The 15648-nt window shown below is 38.3% G+C and overlaps 1 protein-coding gene across 11 annotated transcripts in view; it reads right to left on the reverse strand.

The window, feature by feature from the left end:
- The window catches only part of ZNF462 (zinc finger protein 462), a 175472-nt gene extending 163744 nt beyond the window's left edge, over positions 1-11728 (reverse strand). For all 11 annotated transcript variants that reach the window (XM_081320586.1, XM_081320584.1, XM_081320582.1 and 8 more), the window contains exon 1: positions 11498-11728. The gene's annotated coding sequence lies outside the window, so the exon portion shown is untranslated. The remainder of the gene's footprint in view (positions 1-11497) is intronic.
- Positions 11729-15648: the final 3920 nt, after the last annotated feature.

Below are 15648 nucleotides of genomic sequence, written 5' to 3' on the forward strand. Positions count from 1 at the left end.
GTTAATATATTTTCAACCCAACATTGTAGGCTAACACCATATGCCTAACAACCACAACTATAATTATGACTTCACAGGAAGCATGAGAGTTATATTCACATTACAGCTTCTTCCACAATCACAAACTTCAGATCTTAGTTCACAGCTGAAATCTCCTAACTCTTACCAATAAGACAACTTCTTTTTCTGTTCAACTGTCAACAGCTGTCAAAAATATCATGGAACCAGACAAGTGTCCACAAATGACATTTCCAATTTTAGTACCAAATGGTCTTCTCATTTGAAGTCTACTGATTCTACTTCTCTAGAATCTTTCAGAAAAGTCTACCTTCTTTTATAGGCCATGATTAATTGCCCAGTCTCTCTTTCTCTAACACAGATAGCTTTGTTACCAGAGATTTTCCACTACATATTGCTTATGGAATGTTTTAACCTACTTTGTGCTTGCTTAACAGCTCTGCCTGCCTTCTGCTTCTGCTTCTGGGTCTCCTGTTTCCTCTTCCTGACAGTGATCATTGCATCTTTGAAAGCCAACCCTATAAGCTGACATTCTAGTTTTTTAGGTTTCTTCTAATACTTTCCATTAATAATAGTCATGCAGGGGTTTAAACATCACCTATCTTCATTTTCCAAGACAGTTTAGACGCTTCGGGTGTCAGATGGCTTTGCAGGATGTCAGTATCACAATATTGTTATGTCACAGGTAATTCCTCTCCCCTGATAATTATTAAGTAATTAACTGTAATATAAAGTGGTAAAGAGAGAAAAGAGGCAGCAAGATGAGAAATACACAGCAAGCTCTACCTTTCATTGAACATTTAAATAAAAAAAATCACAAACCAAGCCAGCACTGAGAAATACTGAGGAATGAAAGAGTTTCTTGGCTAAAGCTGGTCCACTCCACTTTTACCTTTTTATGGCAGTATGAGACATCTGTTCCCTTAAAGCTTTATGGAGCAGATTGCCTTAATTCCCTATCTACCAAAAAGAAAAAAGGATATTAATGCTGAACTACATGGCAAATCCACAGTAAGAGCTTTTAACGTATGTATATGCAAATCACTCTGAACGTATGTATATGCAAATCACTCTGAATGCTTTAAAGGAAAATATTAAGTAATAAACATGACTTGTCTTGATTTTTCACTGCTTGCAAAGCCTTTATAGCCATGATTATGATTTCGAGAGTAATTTCCCATATACTCATTACTAGTGAAGTTTCCAAGAATTGACTTTAACTAGTCCACAGGTTTTGTCCCTGATGAATTCTTCTTCAGCAGTTATTTCATTCCCCTAATCAAAAACATTGTTTTGTTCCCTTAATAATCACTTGTACATTCCCTCACAAAACAATGGAGCTTCTTAGAATCACTTACAACTTCTGGCAAAGGTTTTTCCCTTCTTGGAGCATGAAAGACACCAGATCACCTCCTAAAAATCTCTCCTCCAATCTAATGTATATATTTGGTTTACCCCCTTCTGTGTATTAAAAAAACAATGTTTATCTGTACATAAACCAGTGGAAACCATTACTTTCTCTTTGCTACATAATTGTTGATAGCATAAGGTAAGATTCAGTCACGCAAACGGGAGCATTTCCCCAAACATTTAACATGAACTGAATGCCATAGCACAGGACAGTGAACAAGTGGCACCCAGAGCCATACATGGTCACCAGTGGGTTAATATTTCAAAATTTATTATGACAGGGTCCATAAATTAAAAAAATCCAGCTAGGAGCCTCTTCTTTGCAGGAAATGTAAGAGTTAATTGAACAGTGATCTGTTACATCATCATTGCTATAGGATACCACCATATCTACCCCATATAAATAATGCCAATTACAATTATTCTTGAATATTATTTCAAACTTATTTTTCATTTTTAAAAGCGTAACTATCATATAAAGATATGAAAAACATTTTACACTGTTTTTCAATCTTCAATTATATTTAGCCCGACATACAGGTCTCAAGTAACCATGATTATGCCCTACTAAAATTAAGACAGTTTCAGAAGTATGTCTTATTAGGAATGTCTTAGTTCCAGTCCAATAAAATATTGGACTGTTCCTATATAGGTAGTCCTCAACTTAAAATTTATTTAGTGGCCACTCAAACTTAAAAACAGCGCTGAAGACTGACTTAACACCAGTTCCTGCTCCTAAGACCACTGCAGCATCCCTGAGGTCACATGAATAAAAGTCGGGCCCTTGATAACTGGCATGGCTTAATGATGATTGCAGAGTCTTGGGGTCAGGTGATCACCATTAAAGACCTCCCCTACAGGCTTCTGACAAACAAAGTCAATGGGGCAAACTGAATTCACCGAATGAATGCACGATTCATTTAACAACTGAAGTGATTTGTTTAACCACCATGGCAAAAAAAAAAGTCATGAAATCGGGTCCGACTGAATTAACAACCATCTCACTTAGCAACAAAAGTTCCTAGTCCAATTGTGATTGTAAGTCGAGGATTACCTGTATACTGTACTTATGGAATGAGCCCAACTTTTGTTGATTTGGAATAGGGATCAAAATCCCATCTGGAGAAATAAGTATCATTTCAATATAGCTAGAATAACTTTCAGTGGTAGCTAAATCAACAGACCACTAAGCAATGAATCAGAATCAATTAGTTGGCTATTTTTTTTTTAATAGAAAAGAATGCTCTTAAATTTCCCTGGCTTAAGAGGCTTGTTTTAAATGTTATAAAATTATAACAGATCCTCTTGTTATAAAGTATCACATAAATCAAACCAGCTGATTTTAAATCACACTTCTAAGGACAACCTGACCTGTTTCATACTGCTTACAGAATAGCCTTTCATAAGGTAATGAGAACTTCCAACATCTCATGTTAGTTAGGGTTAGTTAGTTGTCCGTCTGGGCTTGGTGGCTAGTAAACATTTATAGGCCAAACAATAAGAGTCACATCACTCCATTTCCTGGGAGAAGTCTCTGGGAGATGCTGCTTTGAAAACTTTCTGATATCTCCTAGAAGAAAAATCCTTTGGTGAACAAGAATAATTCTATGCTTTCCAGTAAATTAATGTGGGATCACTTGTCTCTATTTGGCCAAGGAACAGAATATACCAATTATAAAAAGAAAAAAACTAGGCATAATTTCCACCCAAAAATAACCATGTGCAGGTACATCTTTTCATGCTCGACTTAGATCATAAAGAATGTTGGAGAGTGTTATTTCCCCCCCCCAAAAAAGTATACTTGCTATGATCTAAATTATAACACAGCTCCCCTATTTTCTAATTCCTTATGCTTGGAAGTGAAGACGGTAGTATAAAAATGATTCAGAGACCATTTTGAGAGATGTAGGAAAGAAATCATTCAAATGCACCTCTGAAATTGTGTTCTTCCAAGCAACACGTTGTGATAATTACCTTCTGTCTCCCTTTTTCCTCCTCCTCTCAGCACTGGCATACAAACCATGCTATTTTAACTTCTTTCCTGTTCTCCGAGTTCTTCTGGAACATTTTATTTTCAACAGTAAACTCATCTGGAGTATTGCCATGGTGAGTGAGGTTCATCCATTGCAATGTTAACTGTAACAGCAGATATTATATTATTACCTTTACGTTTCTCGGTGTCCCAAACACCTTGTTTTGTTTTGTTTTTTAAATAATGGGGGAAACTGTAATTCTAACTTTTCAACAACAACTAAAAAGTTCAATTCTAGGACATAAGAAGGTATTTTTAAATCTTTCTAAAATTCAATATACCTGTAAGACCATGATAAACAATTGCAACAATGTGGAGATGGCTTTCATGTTTTCATGCTGGTTTTTACAGAAAGGGTCACTTTTGTAACGCATATCAAAACATCAAGAAATTCATTAGTACACTCATATACAAAAACCACAGCTTTCAAGAAGTCCACATTTCCAAAAACATCCAAAATATATGTTCTGAAAAGCCACCTCTGAATATTTATAGAAGCAGATCATTAAAAGTTGTTGCAGTCTTTTTTTTTAGTCCAATATTTTTTTTTTGGCTTTTACACAAGTCCACCACAAGTGATAATATGTACCAGGATTCTGATTACATTTCCAGCATTTGCTAGACATATTTTTAAACATTTTTGCTAATCTAACAGGTGTAAAATGCCATCTATGAAACATTTTATATAGGTTTTCTTTATATGAAGTAGCCATTGTCAGATTATAATTTCTTTCCCATAGATTTTGCCATTTCTCTAATTCTATGCTATGCCCACATTTTTTTTGCCCATATAATCATTGTTTCTTTTACTTGTTCGTCTTCCATTTTTAAATTCAACTGAAAATTATACAATTTTTTAATCTTTTTTCATCAGAAGTCAACAACACCTGGTCAAACACTTTCTCATCTTTATAAAAGCCGTATGCATATTTAACATTACATGTATTAACTGCAGCCAGGATCATATTTGCACACCACTGGAAAAATGAGACAACACCATCGGAGGAAGTGATAATTAAGAAAATATTGGACTGTGCAGAAATGGACAGACTTACATTGAGAATCAATATTAAAAGAAGACACGGTATACTTTCAAACATAGAACTTATTTTACCAATGGTTAGAAAAGCGGGATAGAGAGTAAGAACTTAATCTGTATGACTAGGCAAAATTAACCCAGACAACATGTTGTTTACTAAGCACAGATAAATTGTAATGATAGAAAACCAATAAAATACTTTTTTAAAAAAGTTGTTGCAGTCTTTTATTTCTTAAATACATATCTATGCAGAACTACTTTCCAAGCACCTCACTGAAATGCATTTCTAGATTTATATTCAGTCTAAATCTTCCAAATGCTATTGCTGGCCACCTCTTGCAATTAAGAATTTCGTAAATGCTATCCCATTTCAGGAGCTTCGGGATTAACCATAGCTTTGACAAAGGCCCAAACAGATGAGAAATTCTTTTTCTCACAACAGGCTGAAATATTTCTTGAAAAAGTAAACCATCATAACCAGTATGTCCATTAAATGGTGAAACAAGGTCTTATTCATCTGATATGTACACACTGACCTTAACCTGCTAGTGTGTCCACAGTGACATTATCCCAAGGCCACTACTAGAGTGCACCAGGATTCCTTAATGTATCTTCTATTAATCTGACAGGTGATAGAAGATCCCAGAAGTCATAATCCCAGATTAAGGGAACCTGCAGCTTTCCAAATTCTACTGAATACAACTTTGCAGCATTGTAGCACTGGTGGGAGTAGTTGCTGAGCAATTGTCTGAAAAGGACAGGATTTACTAACCACAGTTCCTCACAGCCAAATGCAAGAAGGATAGCAAGAGCAGGAGCATTTAGACTTATATACCACTTCACGGTGCTTTACAGCCCTCTCTAAGCGGTTTACAGAGTCAGCATATTGCCCCCAACAATCTGGGTCTTCATTTTACCAACCATGGAAGGGTGGAAGACTAAGCCAGTTAGAATCGAACTCCTGGCAGATGGAAGAATTAGCCTGCAGTTCTGCATTTTCAACACTGCGCCACCATGGAAGGATACCATGGAAATTGATTTTTTTTGTCTCCTTACATGCAAAAATGGAATACTTTCATATTTAGTATAAATATCAACAGCTGTGTCTCTGATAGCAGAAGTTGGAAAATACTTTTTTTGCAACTTTGTTTTATGGTAAAAATCAACACTATCACATCTGAGTAATAGCACTGTCTGATTTAGGAAAAAGGTAGCCTTCAAATCAAGAAGGATTACTGCAACTATTGAAATATTTTCCAGAAATAGGCTGAAAATCCAGCTAATGAACATATTTTTCAAAATCTTCAAAATTAAGATAACAAAGGACTTCCCTAGCATATCAGTGCACATCTTTCCTAGCAGCTTATCCCAACTATGTTATCCAGATGTGTTGGAATTCAATGCTCACATTTTCTAGGGAAGGCTGTTCTACATATTCCTACTATTTCAGTATAAGTTTTCAACTCTTAGTTAAAATGTACATAAACATAGCTTCCTCTCACTTCCTCCAAGTCTGATCAGATCAGATCAATCAATCAATAAATATTAAAAAATCATATTTTACTGTCAGTTTGATTGATTGGGCCAGTTGGTGAAAAAAGCAAAATATTAACATCTGCATCCAGCAATACAGAAAGTTATCCTGAAAGAAAACTGTTATACAAGTTGATAAGAATGAAATTAATGCTGTTTTCAAACATACTACTGTATACTATAGAAATTTATGTTAATCAGTACTGCATTTTTTAAAGGAATTGAATGCTTTGGACCTCACAAATCTACAACATCTATTTATTTATTGCTTTCCATATAAGCTTCCTCCCTATCCTCGAAATATATATATGCAACACCTAAAAGGACAGATGGTGGTTTAAGCAACAGTAGAGAGATGCTATGTTCACACAAGAGGTTAATGTATTTTTCCCCTACTAATTTTCAACATGTGCACAGTTCCATCCTTTTTCTCTCAACTAAGAATATCTATTCCACTCTCCCACTAAGAATATCTGTTCCACAAAATATTTTTGTTTCCTGTCAGCCTTAGCTAAAGTTTAAACTTGGATTACTATTATTTAATTATGCTCTTCTAGTAGTTAAATGTATTGATGATTTGCAAGTTAAGTGCTACAAAGGAATAACTGAATATATATATTTCAATGTATCTGATAAATTTTATTATTAGCGGTCATCATAAGATTCCATCCCTTCAACTAACAAAAATAACTTATTTTTCTATATTGCAATGTCAAATGAGAAGGTAATGCAACATACTTTAATAAATTAAGGCAAAAGGAAATAAAATCATTCCAACTGAGGATAAAATGATGAAATTTTATTAGAATTATTTTAATAATGCAGGGAGGCTATTACAAAGAATTGAAATTAGGGAGCAACTCTGTTAATTTTTAAAGAATTCATCAGATAGCTATGCATTTTTCCTTCACTTCAAAAAATTGCAAAGATCTGAATAAACAACAAATGTTTAACACCTCTTTAACTCCACATTAAGGGACATTATCTTGCCCTCAAATCTTTATTTTCACCACCTTAGCAATCATTTAGAACTTAATGCATAAAATATGCAAGATTCCTTGCTTCTTGCTTGTATGGGAGATTATCTGGATTCCATTTTAATTGAACCCTTAAGAAAAACAGATACTGATGGGTGATGAAAACTACAGAGGTTTATTGTGGGAGGCTGCAACTTAACTTAAGGGGGTATTTGCCATATTTTATATTATTTAACTCCAAGAGCAAAGAAAAAGGGAATATAATTTATAGTAATCACATACATTCTGAATGACCTTTTTTGCTGTCACTCCCTTGTGCTGAACTTCACTGTACTTTACAAAAGTAGAACTTCAAGAGGCTACACTTTTACCCATACTGGTATTTCTATATTACTTATTATTCATATATCAATTTCCTCATTGATAGAAAGTTCTTTGTTATAGAATAATATTCTATACTAATAAAACATTCTATAATAGCATGTTATTAAGGAATAACATGTCCACTTTTTCAGAGGACCAACAAGTTGACATATCTATGTTTTTATTAGTTCAGTTTTGAGGCCATTCAACTCCACAGCTACTCTGAGCCACTACAGTTAAAAATCAGAAAGAAAATAATGCATGGTAAAGAAAAAGAATACAGCTGACTAGAAGACAAAAATCAAAAACTAAAGGGCTCAATCACCATATAGCCTAAGGCCAACATTAGAAGAAAGAGATGAATTCCAACATACAGTATATGAATGTGTGCATGTAGGTGATTGCAATATCTTTAAGATGGAAATGGCCAAAACATCCAAATCACATGACATCAAAGGAAAGAAACCCACACTCAATTTAAGTCAAAGCTCTTAAATACTTCAGAGTTTCCTAATAGAATACAATTGGAATATTTGCTTGTGCACGCAAACTGCTAAATTCCTGCTAAAAGTTGTCTTAAGTAGTTGTAATGGGAAGAAACTTGAGTCTCTTTCCTTTTTTAAAAAAGAACACTCATCATTGATTACAAATGGTATTTCATTTAAAAACTGTCATGCAAATGACCTTTACATTTTTTATAGCAATTTTCTTGAATGTCTACAAAGGATGCCTTTAAGTGATGTCTGATCCATCTTTACCTTAAAGTGAGATGAAAAGAATATATGATTTTGTGAAAAGGGGTACATTTTGTTATAAGTAGAAGCGGAATATGAATAAATTCATCACAGAAAGAAAAAAAAACAACAGGACTTAACAAGCTTTTTAAATAAATCAAGAACAGATATATTAATTGGGTTAGGTTCATCCCAGTGTATTTGTTTTTGACCTGGCATAATGTGTGAACCCAAATACTATATGTGTTTCAATAAACTATGATTAAAATAAATGATGGTGTCAATTATGGTGACCCTTGGCCTAGGTGTAAATTCAATGACATTCACAGAATGGGCCCTCCCAAGGACCATCATATCATAGCTTAAAGCTTAAGCATAAAGCCCAGATTACATTGTGCTTTGTTTCAAGGATGGCTCTGTGAACATGCATCTCATAAGCTGAATCAAAAGTTATCTATTTATAATCAAGAGTTGTACAAGAGTTTTTAGAATATTGTTTTGTCAGTATGTTAGCCACAATTATACTGACGAGGTGGAAGATTCATTATTTTCTCATGACTTCCAGTTATCAGTGGCATGCACAGAAATTTATCTGGCAGCATTACCTGGTTTGGTTTTCCAATTTTACTGCTCATTATGGAAACCCAAACGCCTTTAAATATGTCAAATATTTTTGTTATTTTCAATAGTTTACTGTTGAAATTTTTATTGATTTTTGAAAGAGAAATTTAACCTAATAAATAAATTCTCATGGTCATTAGTTCTGGAGAATTTAGAAGGCAAAGTTAAATGTTACATATACTGCTATATACTTTTTCATCCACACAGACCTTAAAGTAGTCCAAATAAAACTGATGAATATATGGAGAGAACCGTGCTTTGCCTGAGCTGCCATACTGTTAAAAAAAAGGAACCCATATACTTAACAACTGAGTTCACAAACTAGATTAAAGACATTTTAAATGATGTAGATAGGAGTGTAAAAAAATTAATCCTAGCTCTACACAAGTCAGTGGCACTTAGTTCTGGATGCAGATTTACTGAAATCAAACAAATGTAAATATATTCAGATATGATTGATTCATAATGGTAATTCACATGAAATGTCACCATTTATAAGGGCCAGAACTAAGGTTTGCTCTTTATCACAAATGAATCCATAAAGCGCCTCACGGAATTTCAGAAGACCTAACAATGGTCCATTTAGATTTTTTAAAAATAAGAGCAACAATACGAAGAGTAGTTGTAATAAGATATACAGGCCCAAATTATAATGGTTTCCAGAAGGCAGCCTACTATCATGGTTCCCAATGTGGAATGATCACCACCTTAAGACCATCTCGAGATATGATTGACATTTGATTCTCATGTCATACTGAGGAAGAACACTGCCAGTCTCATCAGATTACACGAAACTATTCCTTTTCTTTAAAAATCAACCTCTTTGATCAACTGAATCACATTCACTTGAATGCCATAAAGTTCAACCAAAAAGAAAAGAAAAAGAAAAAGAAAAGAAAAAGAAAAAAAAGGCTTGGTTTCAGAATGAAACTATAAAAGACAGGACAGAAAACACGTCCTTTTTAGAAGACAGGTCTCTTTCTTTCTTTCTCCGTCTCTTTCTCTGACTGTCTCTGGAGATTCTATGAAAAGAATCTATGAAACTTCCTCAAATCATCCATTTCCTGGAGGCAGAAAAAGAAGAGACATCAAAAAACGTCGCTGGCTGAAGGAAAAATCTTGTCAAAGCCAGGCTTTGCCAACAAACCTTCAGAGAGAAAAAAAAATGGAGAAACATCCATAATTGCATGAGCACTTCCCATCTCAGCTTTGTCTGGTGGAAAAGCCTGTCCTTGCTCTCCCTCTCCTCCATTTTCTGGTGGAGCTAGAGAACATGACATGGCTTACCTGACTCAGATCACAGCCCTCTGTCCAACTATTCATTTCCTCTTAGGCATGCAAGTAGCTTCATGAGACAAACAGCCATGCATACAAAGCAACAGCAGCAGAAAGCAACTCCATATCTCGCCACCTTCCTCCCTCCCCCCTTACCAGAAGGTCCTTCCAAAACCAAAAGGAGAAAACTTTCTCCAGGGGTACAAAAGGAACAGATCTCAAGGATCTCCAAGAAGAGATTCCTCCCCCCCCCTCACACACACACACCTCTGCTCCCCTCCCCCAGAAACTGCCAAGCTTAAGAAAGAAAGGTCTCTCCAAGAGAGGGGGGGGAAGAGGAGAAAGAAAGACGGTGTGTGTGTGTGTGTGTGTGTGTGTTTGTGCGCGCGTATGTGCCTGTGTGAGCAAAAGAGAAGTAGCTTTGTATTTTGGAATCTGGACTGGAACCAACGCAGACAGCTTGCAAATGGAGGACAAGGAGATAAAGAAAGAAAGGGGGGAATGAAGGAGAGGAGGGGGGGGAGGAAGCTCAGCTGCTTCTCATTCCCTAGAAAGCCATAGACACCACGGAACTGAACAAAAAGTGAAGGTCTCTGTCCTCCCCCCCCCTTTTCCCCTTCTTTCTTCTCTCCCCTTCTGTCTCTCAAAGGAAAGAGCAGGACGTGTGTAATGGCTTCTCTCCAGCTTAACCGCGGTTCTCCTCCAACCCTTTCAGAAACTGCAGCCAAAGGGAAGACCCCCCACTATATCAACTTCAGGAAAGGCGGGAGCTCGTGTGTACACACATACACACGTATCTATATCTAGATCTCTATCTCTATATATACACACCGGCTGTAGGAGGAGAAGGGGTGTTGGATCCAGTATACCTGCCTGAGAGAGGGACCAGATTTGCAAGGAGAGGTGGAGGAACAGAGAGAGAGAGAAAGAGAAAGCAAAGAAAGAAAAAGAAAGAAAGAGGTCACCACATAGCTGGGTCGAGTCAGCTCAGAGCTGTTTTTTTCACCCCCACCTCTCCCGCCTGTGATCCAATCACTTCCCCACATCCAACCCCCCAACTGCCCCCACACACTTCTGAGCTCCGCTCCTCTCACTTATCTCTCCCTCCCCCCCCCACCTTAATGCAAGAACAACAAAAAATTAATTAACTGCCTTCCTCCTCCTCCTCCCTCCTCCTCCTCCTCCTCCCACCACCAGCTCTCCACCACCACCACCTCCTCCTCCTCTCCTCCTCCCCCATTAAGAGACTTCTTCGCCCTAACAAAACCATCGTTTCCCACCACTACTTCGGGTCCCCCCCCGCGCCCCCCCACACACCCTTTCTTCTGCTTCTTCTGCTGCTTCTTCTGGCTTGCCGGAATGAATGGATCAGGGGCTTTGAGAGGAGGATCTTATCTCCCTATCTTTCCCAAGGTGGTGGGACAGCCAAAAGAAGGCTTTTCTTCCCCGTTCCCATAGCTTAGACCCGAGATGGGTTTTAATTGCAAGAACTTACAGCAGGAAGGTCCTGGCGCCGGCGTTGGTAGCTTTCCACGGCTCTCCTTTCTCTCCTTCTCCTGCTTGCAATTGTTGTGGAAGTTGTTTTTGCTAGACTCATGTGCTCCTTGCCAGGTCTCAGCAATGGAGAATCGCCATCTTTTTCCCTGCTTTTTCCCCCCTCTCCCTCTCTCTCTCTCTCTCTCCCTTACTGGTTTGCTGCAGCTGCAGATGACCTGAGATATCCGTCTCTCTCTCTCTCTCTCTCTCTCTCTCTCTCTCTCTCTCTCTCAACCTTCTGTGTGTCTCTCTGAATAATGAGCAACCAGAGGGAGCGAGAGAAGGAGCGAGAGAAGACAATCTCCTTGCCTACCACACAAAACGCAAGAGCACCAGGGGGTGCAAGAAGGCTTTCTAACAACAACAACGTGGAGGGGGGGTGTGGAAGAAAGAAGAGGAAAAAAGGGGGGGTGAAAGGCAAGAGAATAAGAGGAGGGAGAAAGAAAGCTAGAGATGGTGATGGTGGAGGAGGAGGAGGTGGTGGTGGTGGTGGCGATGGAGAAGATGAGAGAAGAAGGTGGTTACAAACTTAAGTCCTCTTGGGATTTGATTTCTGAGGCACTCCCCGGCTTCCTGAGATGGGAGAGAGCTCAAAAGAAAAAGCGACCTGGAGAGGTTTCCCAATTCTAAGCTGTTGCTTGAAAACTCCAACCCTTGTTTTAGTCTTGGAGATGCTGAGGTCTCTACGCTGCTGGGTCACCACAGCCTTTGCCACCAGACCTGACAAGTTGTAATAAAATCTGTACCACCGGGTTTGTGCGCCTCCAGAGATGCGCCTTGTTGTCTGTCCCCTAAGCTGATCCCTGAGATGCGTCCATCTAGAAGAGGCTTAGTCTTTTTCTTTCCCCCCCCCCCCCCCGGAGCGTGAAAGAACACAAATGGAACTGGAGGTTGCAAAGTGTATCTTTAAAAAAAAATAAGGAAAAGGAAAAGGAAAGCTCAGATCTACCACGTGGTTGATTTTAATCCCCCCTCCCTCCTCTTTTAGCTTGCATTTGAGGGTGAGGGGAGAAAAAGGACTCAAATTGTCCATTTCTAGCACGTATTTTGAAGTCTTCTCCCGGAAATAAAGATTCTTTGTCGTTTGATTTCTTCTCCTAGCGTGTGTGTGTCCGTATATACATATGTGTGCGCGTGTGTGTGTGTGTGTGATATATACACACACAGAGACACAAAAGGAGAAAGCTTGTAGCGCACAGGAGTGAATGCTTCTGCTTCTTTAGAAAGGTTTGTGCAGTGTCTTGACTAACACAGGATCCTACTTTAAAATTAAAATTAAAAATAAAACTTTGGTGCCATCTTCCCCCTCCCTTCCCTCTCCTTGTCTGCACTTCTCTGGCTGACTATAATAGGTGCAAGCTATGGAAAGTGACAATCAAGATTGCCAATGATAAGGTGTCATCACCTTGAAGACAAAAGAGAGACGGGAGGAAAAAAAATGAAGATATTACAATCATGCATCTTTATTTTTCCAGGAAATCATTTGGAACCCTTCCTGCACACAATATACCTGCGTGTGCCTATGAGTGTGTAGGATTCTCTCCCTTTTTCCTTCTAGTTGGATCTTCAGTGCCAAATTTAATACCTTTCAGATTTTAATCTAGTAGGTTGGAGAGAGAAGGGTAGAAGGGAGATGAAGTTAACATTGCAAAAAAAAAATCAATAAACACTGTAGTGAAGAGGAAAGCAATTTGAAATGGAAGACATGGCACTCCTGATATTTCTCTGTTTCTCTAGTCCTTCAACTAGTCTCTCGAGTAAAGAGAGGGTAGGACTTTAAAAGGTGGGAGAGGGAATCCTTTCCATGGAATGAGAAATCTTCTGTTGGGAAAAAAAGAGCGGAGTCTTTTATTTTAAATATGTGGTTTTAATTAAGATAGACGAGAAACAATTCGATTCAGGCTTTAAAGAATAGTTGAGTCTAGGAGCTACAGAATAAACCTGAAATTGGGAAGCTGGAAGGAAAAAAAAATTCATCAATTAAGTAAAAATGAGAAAGTGTATCTGTCTGTAATTTTCCATCCTGTCCTCAGTGTTGGTTCTCCTTTCCTAAATTATGATGATTAATAATGAGTAAAACCTAGTCCTCCTAAAATTGCCAGGATTGATGTGATCTTGAATGAGATCAATGGCTTCTAGTATATAAACCCTTCTAATGTTTCATGTTATATTATTACAATAATTGGGGGAATTGTTTTTGCGCACTTGGGAGAGTAATACATTTATCAACCTATGCAGATGCTTCTCACCGCCCCAATTTTGACTTTGTCATCAAAGAGGCAATAATTCTTCTAACAAGATGGACATGCCAAAACTAAAGTGCATCGGCCTTCTTTGTGGGAAAAGGCAAATCCCCGCCAGAATTGCATCACTCTTCAGCTATAGGGCTAAATAAGATAAATTCCACTGAATTTAAAGAAGATCCACGTATCAACCTCTCATGACAGTGCTGTTGGCGATGGTGTCCCTGCCAATTTTGCATTTGGGTTTTTATTGTGCACTTGCTTCAGTTCCAGTGTCCAAGGCCCTTCTTTCATTCGTTGCAACACTGTAAGGATCCCGGATGGTGTTTCCAACCGTGAGGGGCTGCCATATCTGCATCTCAGACCACTCTTAAGTTGGTACACCATTGCTTCTTTAAAAAAAAAGTTTCTTTCATCCTATAACCAACTATTAGACAAGAATTCCCCCACTTGATGTCACTTTTCAACGATCATTTTTTTTTACTTCGTGCATGTTTTTGTTTATGTGCAAAAAATGCCAATATGTTCCAATGCCCAATTAGCATGCCAACTTCTTTTTTTCCCCCATGAGATCTCAATTTTGTGGTCACTCCCCAACTACTGCTCTCTGTTTATACATGCGTACATACATAGTGCTGAGAGACAAAGTTAGAGACGTGTGCTTCTATATTTAATACACAGGCATCCAATGAGGCTGGAAGCGAATTCCTAACACCAGCCATCTTGACAACCCGCTGCCCTTCTCAACATCATCATGGCAAACTATCCATTCACTTTGAATCCTCTGCTTTCCAGGCATACCACTAATTGCACAATTTCCATGCGCTCAAAGGTGTTTACAAGCGAGGCCCGCAGATTTTCGGCCCCCTTCTTCTCTCATGGCATTGCTGCTAGAGCCAGAATGTAAGGAAATCAAGATCCTTTCTGGGGCGGTTCCTTAATCTGGGCAGCCACAGATACTTGCCAGCCATAGTTTGGTAGCATTGCTTGTGTGTGTGTCTGGTAAGGCCAGCTTTGAATGGTTATCATATCAAATCAAATGAATTTTAAAAGGCTAAAGATAGACTGGTTCTCCATGGGCATTAGGGAAGGCCACCAGTCACCCACTTATTCATATAGTTGTTGTTGTTGTTAGCTGCGAAGTCGTGTCCGACCCATTGCAACCCTATGGACAACGTTCCTCCAGGCCTTCCTGTCCTCTACCATCTTCTGGAGTCCATTTAAGCTTATTCATATAGTACCATAAAGTAAAGGTGGGTAGGAAGGGTGGAAGACCATATTGGAAGGAATATCACTTAACTGCTATGCATTTTGTCCCCTGGCACATGATTATGTGTTGCTTTCCCAGTTTACACAGCAGTGAGCAATGCTGTTTGGGGAAACCCTGACAGTGTTCTCTGCCACAACCAAAACATTACTTCTGTTTACCATAGATTTTTGCTCATGCTCAGGGCTTTCTCCGTGTACACCAGCCACACAGAACACAATGGAAGGAGGGCACAATGGGCCTGCAAGTGGACACTGAATTGGCGAAATAGCACCGGAGATGGTCATATTATCTTTTCCATTCTTTCTCTGGCAGATACACCCCCTACTGAGCACATCAGGGGTCAAGTATAATCCCGAGTTTCTCTTTTGCTCATGAAGGAAGGTGAGGATTGTAGTAGGTTACTAGTCTAAACAGTATTGAGTGGTTGGCTCAGAGGTTCCCTTAACAAATATCAGGATTTAAATTGACAAGCCTTCCTTATTTCCATAAACATAGCACCTTAAGGTTCACCAATCCTCATTAACACCATGCTGGACAGTCCCAAGTGTTGTCAGATATGGTGTGTGTGTGTGAGTGTGTGTGTGTGAGTGTGAGTGG

The sequence above is a fragment of the Vipera berus genome (genome assembly GCF_964194415.1).
Source record: "Vipera berus genome assembly, chromosome: 2".
Lineage (NCBI taxonomy): Eukaryota > Metazoa > Chordata > Lepidosauria > Squamata > Viperidae > Vipera > Vipera berus.